We start from the raw sequence: 8,613 nt of genomic DNA, 5'->3' as shown, positions 1-8,613 counted from the left end.
GCAGAGAAAGGATGAACTAAAGGAGAAAGGAACAAAAGTAAAGAGTAAAGTATCTGTTAAGGGTTTATGAAGAAGAAGACAAAGGAAAAAAGGTTAAATATGTGTATAATAGCAACCATCAAACAAAGAAGTGTAATGATGGAAAGCCTATAATAAAGGCAACTATCACTTCGTAAATAGAGGGGTTAAAGAAGCCTTGGAAAAAGGCTGTAGAATTACATACATATCAGAAGGTAACACGTGTGCAGAGCATTAAATAGAAAAGACAACTGAAGCATCAGTACTGACATAGCATTGATTATGGCGAAAATTCCTTTTTCGTGAAGATCCACTTCCCAAATATTTAATTGATAAATAAATGGAAAGTGGGGGACCATCTATATTGGGGAAAAACTGAATCTAAATATTAAAGATGACGTGTCATGACACATGGACTGGTCAAAAGGTCAAAACGCAATAAATAGCCAAGAGGCACGGGAGACAACAAATATGAGGAGAAGAAAACAACATAGGTGTGAATCGTTACTCAAATAGGTACGAGTCTCGTACCTATTCGAGTCATTTAAAGACCGAAGATCGGAAGAAGTTGAAGATACGAATCTGATGACGTAAAAGAGTCTAAATACAACATTAAATATCAAATACGTTAGAGAATTTGAATTAAATAGAAATGATTGTGTAACGTTTCTTTTAATGTCATTTATTGCTCATAATTGACTCATTAAGACAAAGGCATTACATCTTGTCCTACAATCAACTATAAAAGGAGAAGGACTCAACATCTATAAGGACAAGAAATATTATTGAGATTACACTGAAATACAAAATTACTTATTACTTTATTATTCTCAAAAGTCTTTTATTATTTTCGTCTCCAGATTATCAGTAACCCGAGTTTCTCTATATTTCTAAGCTCTTACCAAAGACTCAGATTTTTGGTTAAACAAGAATGACAATATTTCAGGTATATCCCTCCGTTCTCATCTCTAACCGAGTGAACCCCTCGTTGAACGTCCGCACTTCCTTGGGGTCTATGTTAGAACCGGACCCATCGTCGTCCACGACCACAGTCTTTCCTTTCCCCTTGGTGGACAAAGATATAACCTCCGCTACCCCAACCGCCCTTCCTCTATGGCGACCTCCACTACCTCTGACGGTTTCCCTTCCACGGCAACCTCTGACGGAAGAACCGTCTCCACAACTGAAGGATCTGCAGATTCCATGCCCAAAACAACATCACTCTCGGGTAGGGACACGACTGTAATCACACCGCCAACCTCCACTCTCCGCATTTTCAGTAGAGTCATTTCCTCTTTGCCCGGGGAAGACTCGTTCACTAGATGCAATGCTGGGAGGACCGGAGTCTCCATTGGTGGAGCAGCCCGATGGCTAGGCCCACTCAAAGCCGGAGTCAGTGAAGAAATATTCCTTACGGACTCAGTCATCATGGACTGCGACCCGATCGAGGCACCCGATTGGCGAATTGCGGGAATGGGAGCCTTCGCCTTTCTCAAAACTCTACGACCTAACACCAAAGGTAAACTGTATAAAAAAATATAAGAGAAAAGGGATTGGGATGTGGTCAAAATGGTCAAAGATCGGAATTTGAATTACCGGTCGAAGGCTTAGGTCCAAATTTCTTGTTGAAAGATGCCCAGTGGCGAATCCCTACTGTGTGGGGCAAGATCTGGGCCACCCAATCACTAATATCGGCAACCAATGAAGGAGGGTGTTTCTCGGCCACACGAAAAGAAAAAAGAACGATTAAGCCGCAAAACCAAAAAGAAAGGGGGAAAGGAATGTACTTCAATCAACAAAAATACTTACGGGCAAAGTTCCACTGCTCAGGAAATCTACTGGGACTCGCCACCACATGCTCGGTTTTGATAAAAAAGAAGTTGAACCAAAACTGACGATTTGCCTTATCGTCCATTCCCGCCACTAGCCCATTGGTTCCACTGTGGCAAAGGTGTATCGTCGTTCCACTATGGAAGCTTGGCGCGAAGAGATGTAACAAATGGCGAATAGAGATTTCACAGCCGGCCAGCTCCACAAAGTTATCAGCATAAGGAAAAGCTTGTAAATATAAGGGGAGAGTTGAGCCGGGCAGATGCCGTAGTAACGGCAGAATTCTTTCGCCAAAGGAGGAAGAGGGAGAGAGTAACCCACTTGGAATGGGTATGCGTAAAACGCGCAATACTGGGGCCGATGAACCTGGATTACGACGTTCCCAGCTGGAACTAGTTCGACATGAGCATAGATGTTGTATTTGGCCCTGAGTGCGGCTATATGTTTTGCTTCCATCTCGGACTTCACATGCTCGGGTTCATGCACAAGTTCCTTCGAAAAATCTGACCTGGAGCCTGGGTTACGAGGAATGATCTCTTCCACAGTAGGAAGCTTTCAACCTCCATTATAATGGCCTCCTCTTTGCCAGAAGGCATGGCCATTGACAACAGAGTTGGGTCTGAGATCATCTCAGGGTTAGGAGTTACGCTAGTCATCTTTTGTTAATATGTATACGGCGGAGCCGAGAGTGTAGAAGAAATGGTGATGAGGGAAGTTGTAGGAAAAATGAATACAAGGAGAAGGAGAAGAAGCCATGGGCAAGATCGAAAAATCAGAGAAGGTTAAAAAATTCTCCAAAAGTTCTCCCCCTTCTTATTTATACAAAATCACAGCGCTCAAATCGGTGCAATCAACCGTCAAAATAGAACTAGAATCAAAACGATAGAGGCACAAGGAACGAGGCAATGCATCGGGGAAGATGAATAATAATGACGCATACAGCTGTGACGTCATCCTAAACCTGCCTCACTAACTGTTGCTCATGGAGCGACTCATCACCACCTCGAAAACGGTCATCATTACTCGACCTCCACGTCCAAATTTCTCAAGAATTGATAGATGAAGTGCACTCATTGAGGTCAACCAAAAGACGACCTCAATAAGCGGAGGAAATAACTGTATGGGTCAAAATTTGGCTAATGAAATCGGCATGAAGAGATGACTAAGTTTGAGAACTGTGTCCCATCATGAACGACTAGGCCGAGGTTGATCCGGGCTTAATAATATGGAGCTGCTAAATTTTTTCCCTCAGTTTCTGTTCTCCTTGCTTAACTAAAGAACTACCTTTCACTTTAAGTAGGACTCCAAGAGCTCTACCTTAGAATGAGTTAGATTTCCTGTGTTAACAAGATGGAATGTCGAGACGCTAAAGAGAGGGCTATGAGACTAGTGCAATTAGGTAATCGACCAAGTAATAGAGTAAGCTCCTAAGGCCGAGGGCGAGCAGCGGGAAAAGGAATTACGGCTAGTATAGCTTTGGAACTTTCAAAGAGAATATTCCATTGAATATTCTCTCTACTGTACTTTTTTAGAATTTTGGGAATATACCATATAAATAGTAGAAGAGAGAAGGAAAAAGTGTAATATTGATTCTGATAAGCACTCTAATGAAAAGTTGACTCCAGAAAGATATAGTCCAAAATATTACCTATCCATAAGAATTCAAGTTGTTCATTCCACCTTTCATTTCGCATCCGATCAGAGAAAATCTCATATATTGCAATACCCATTTGTATTATATCATTGCCAGATAAGAGAATCATCCACCTCATTCAACATTTGGGCGAACCATTCTCTCTATTTACACTTATTGTCATTTAATAGTTATTGCTTATTATTGTTTCGCCATTCATTCTAAACAGCATCATTTAATACCATTTGTATTAAATTGGCTCAAACAATTATTTTATATTATTCATATAAGTACGTGTTAAATCTAGAATTTATTATATTTAACTAGAATTTATCTATCATCTTTTATTTAATTGGTTTAACAAAAGGTCTCGTACTTTTTGGTCAAACATAAATCTGCAGGAATATTAAGACCAATATGTTGGCGTGGGATGATCAAGTATAGCATGTCTCAAAGTTTATGCCAAAAATTTCCAATATTGTATTCCTGTTTCTAATATGAATTGGATATTGAAAGTCTTGAAATGGATATGTTTACTTATTATTCTAATTTTTTATAACTAGAAAAATTAGTAGGTATGATATTTGAGGTTTATATGTTTTATGGTCAATTGATCTTCATTAATTTATAGATAATTTTATCTATTTCAATTGAAAAAGTTAAGTCATCGACAACCTAGTGGTCAAAAACCACAATATGATTTTCAGTATCATGACTTCAAATTTGTTGTTTAGTTGGCGGTTCTTTTATTTCCCTATTAACTAAGCAAAGAAGGTCATTCTATTCAGACGTATATGATGTTCGACCCATTTTGTGATATCGCAAAATATTTGGCATCATCCGTTACTGACATCATTCTATGTAGTTTTACAATTTTCCAAAATTTAAATTCAATTATCAAAATTCTAAACTTTGATGTAATAATATTTCTCACGAAAGAAATGTAACAAGTTTTCTATTTGTTTACCCGTCAAAACGGAATAACTGAATTTATACGTGGTTTATAGACAAGCGAATCGATTTGATCCCAAAATAATAAATAAAGTAAATAAGAATATAAGACTTAGCATCGAAATCGAGATAAGACAACGGAGAGCTTGATTTCGGGAGCAGAGCTTTCGAAGGCAGTAATAACGACATTAAGAAGCAAGAAAATAAAATGTTATTGAGTTTTGAATAGTATATAGCATAAGTTTGCCAGAAAATTCTCCCATTTACCATGGTTGTTGAAATCACTATTTATAGTTGTACCTAGGGAACAAGGTCTTAGGATCAAACCCCTCTTACATGACAATTATGGGGGTCATTGAAGAATGTGTAACGGCAGGCTATGAATGTCATAATTCTCTATAACAGACTGTGTATTTAATATTGAAAAATATTTTTCATTGAATGCTATCGGGTGACAGGCATTCGTTTATCTTCATTAGCAACATTCCCTTCGGGATCAACCGAGATTGTTGCCCCCGGAGTTGATTTCCATTTGCCTTGCTTTCCGTTTGTGTCAGGTTCCACATATCGCTCTAATATACGAGTATTTAATATGAATATATTTTTCAATATATAGATAGTCCCCCTGCTTTCCAGTGGCACATGGGTTCACCGGGAAGTTGGTAAAGATACCTTTCTTGGCGGAAAATTCTTTGATCCTCTCTGAAAAGTTTCTGACGGTTAATTAGACGCACGCATGTCCGCATTTAATGCCACAAACCCGTGCCATCCCATGATTCAGCAACACTTTCGCTGGTTCTCGAGGTAATCATATCCACGATTTTAGCCGCCAATTCCTTTACTTATACGCATCAATCTTCTTCTTTTACACTTTATAATTTTCCAAACTCTCTCAAACTTTCTTTACTCAACTCACTCTTGCTTTCAGCCTTTTCCTTCAGAGAAACTCTTATTTCCCTTTGTTAACCATGGATTCTTTTTCCAAAACTCTAGTTCTTCAAAGAATAAAGAAAGTACTGATGATGCTGCCCCTCCTACAGTGAGCTCCATTATCCCCAAAAAACTTACTAAGACTAAGGATTTCGTTGAGAAGTTCCCTTCTGCTAACTCCCGCACATGGGCTGTTGGTGTATATCCTTCTTTCATCCGTCCTTCTAGTGTCCCTGCTATGAAGGAAGACTGTGGTTGCCAATATTTAAACATCATCGCTCTTGACCTAGCGGAGCAGGTAACCTTCTCCAAGAAGGGTTTTACGTACATTTACATGTACCTCTTAACTTTGGGTTCGTTCTCATTGAGCGGGGGGCTTGGCTCTGTTATCTTGGAGTTTTGCTTCCGTGATCAGGTCTGCTTGGCGCAGGTAAGCCCTTTTATATAGCGGACGCTTGTCTTTGGCTTCTATGCCAAGAGACGGGGGAAGAGTTCTTCCTGGACCGACTGATAAACCTTTGTTCCCTCAAGATTTTCTATGGGGGAATGATAAATTTTAGCAAGCATGATCACCATGCTCTACTCACCAGCATGGATGATGACAACGAACACGGATGGATAGAGCGGTTCGTTGTAATTACTACCAGGGACATTATCTCGGCTACAATTCCATCCTTTCCTGAATCATGGAATCGTACATGTAAGTGCAATGTCTGTCCTTTCTTCTAGTTAAAGTTTGTTTCATGTTATCGTTGATCCTTCTTTTTCATTATTTAAGCAACTCGGTGGACACCACCAAGGGTCGAAGGCTTGGACTAGTGGGTCCAGAAGATTTTGGATGTCACCCCGCCCGAGACCCGTCAATGGAAAGAATTGGCCCTTAAATACGGGCGGAAGGCCAAAAATCATGGCAAGTTGATTCTCGAACTAATCTTGTCTTCATCCCACATATAAGAAAACTAGAAAAAATTTCCCTTTGTTAAATTCATGTCTTCCATAGGGCTCTGTTAACATCCCCAAAGAGGACATTTTGGTCAATCCCGCGGATGCAGCGAGGTTGCTGCATGAGGCCTTCACTCGAACGGGTGTTGCCGGACCTGCTTCCGGTATAGGTATTTCTTCTTGGAGTCCCCGGCCAGAGAACAAGCAACAAAAAAGACAACGTCCCTCTACGACTGAGAGTAAAAATAAAAAGTTGAAAAGTGCTGCGCTCGAGCTTGCTGCAGCCACTGTGGTGATCGATGGTGATGAGAAATCTAGTGATGAAGGGGCTTCTCTACATAGAAGATGACGACCTTCATCAACTCAACAAAATGCTCAATCTGCTGAGCTAATAATACCAACCGATGACGACACCCAAGCGCTATGGGAGTTTGATATGGTAGAGGATTCCAACTCTCGTGTCCGAGCCCCAATCGCTACTCCCAGTACTATGAGGCTAAGCATCAGTCCTTTTACGTCTTCAGTTGTTGAGCAACCAATAATTAGCACTGTTTTTGTCGCAACTGCTTCCTAACCTACAACGCCATCAGTTTCATCTCTTTTTTCGCCAACTTTGCCTTTGCAACAATAATTGCTACATCATCTCCACCGACCGCCGTCATCCGAGAGGAGGATCTCCCTCCTCCCCAGTCCCTAGTTCATAGGAATTTGGGGTGTCACTATTCATCGCCCTCCGTATATCCTCATAGGAGGAGGAGTGTCTCCTTTTCGATTTTTACCGAATGCCATCTTTTGTCTTGGCCGATAAAACTTGCCAATTATCTGAAGCCTCTGGCTTCAGACATGGATAGGAATAAAATACAGTCTCTCTCGGGAGAGTGTATGGTGAACAATGCCATGCACAACTCAGTGGCGATACGATCTTTATTCCTGTTCCTTCTTTCTTTGTTGACGACAGGATTTTTAATTTGTATTTTTGTTTTGCAGGGGGAAAGGGCCAGATATACCGCTCTACTATTAAAAATTATCCACATATATCCTCCGTTATACTTTAGGTCTAAATCTACCCCTCCCATTAGTAAAGTAATCAAAAATACCCCTATTTCTTGCGGTGCTCCACCATGGCAATCCAAATCTTACATGGTCTGACATTTGGGTGAGGTGGATGCCACATGTCATGCCACCTCATGCTTTTCGAAGCAATGCATCAATTGATTCCCTTGTGCCATGGCTTTTCTCGAGCTGTGTTGATTTAAGTCAGATCCTTTTCTTAGTTCTATATATAGTAAGAGCATGTGCATAAATGTTGGAACCCCTTTTCTTGCACTCCTCAACATTAGCAACCCAGGTCCTCTTCCTATCTTCTTCCTTAATACCAATCCTAACAGTGTTATTTATTATAGCCTGGCAAGTCTCAAGAGAACCGACTCTTTCACATCCTTCGGTCTCTTTCATCCAAGACTCCCTGTAAATCTCTAAATCTCTACAAAGCCAACTCCTGTTAGATTCAGAGATTAATAGTAATTTTGTCCAGATTTGAAAGAAAAAAATATGGAACCTCCATTTTAAGGTATGAGCGGAAGAAGAAATGGAAGGGGAAGAAGATGGTGAGGTGGAATGACATGTGGCATCCACCTCACCCAAATGTCAGACCATGTAGAATTTGGATTGCCACGGTGGAGCATTGTTAAAAATAAGGGTATTTTTAATTACTTTGCTAACAGGAGGGGTAGATTTAGACCTATCGTATAACGTAGGACATATGTGGATGATTTTTAACTGTAGAGGGCTATATATGGCCATTTTCCCTTTTGCAGGCTAACCTCCTTGCTTCCGAGGGCATTCAGATCCTTGACAAAGAGAAACTTACATTCGAGCGGGATCAATTGTTAGCCGAGCGAGATCAAATTGATGTTCGCCTCACAAGGTTGGAAGCATAAGCTGCTGAGGCTGTTGAGTTGGAGGCTCGATTGCAGCAAAGCGAGAAAGAGGTAGTGACCCTCAGCCAAGAGACCGTTCTGGTAAGGGTATAATTTGAAGAAACCAAGGCAAAGTGGGTTGAGGTCCAAAATGACATTCTTGCTCTTGCCAAACGCGAGGCTGCCTCTACTGAAAGACTGAATAAGTTGGAGGCAACCTTGAATTCCAAAGCTGAAGAAGTTGCTGCTGCTGAGGAGAAGCATGCTCGGATAGAGGAGAAGTATAGGAAGGTCATGGAGCATAATAAAGTTTATAACTCCACTATCCGTAACCTTGATGTCAGCCTTCAATCTATTAGGTCTGAGAGGAATAAACTTTCGACTAAGAGT

The sequence above is a fragment of the Nicotiana tabacum genome, chromosome 10 (genome assembly GCF_000715075.1).
Source record: "Nicotiana tabacum cultivar K326 chromosome 10, ASM71507v2, whole genome shotgun sequence".
Classification (NCBI taxonomy): domain Eukaryota; kingdom Viridiplantae; phylum Streptophyta; class Magnoliopsida; order Solanales; family Solanaceae; genus Nicotiana; species Nicotiana tabacum.
Note: the sequence above shows the minus strand (reverse complement) of the source record.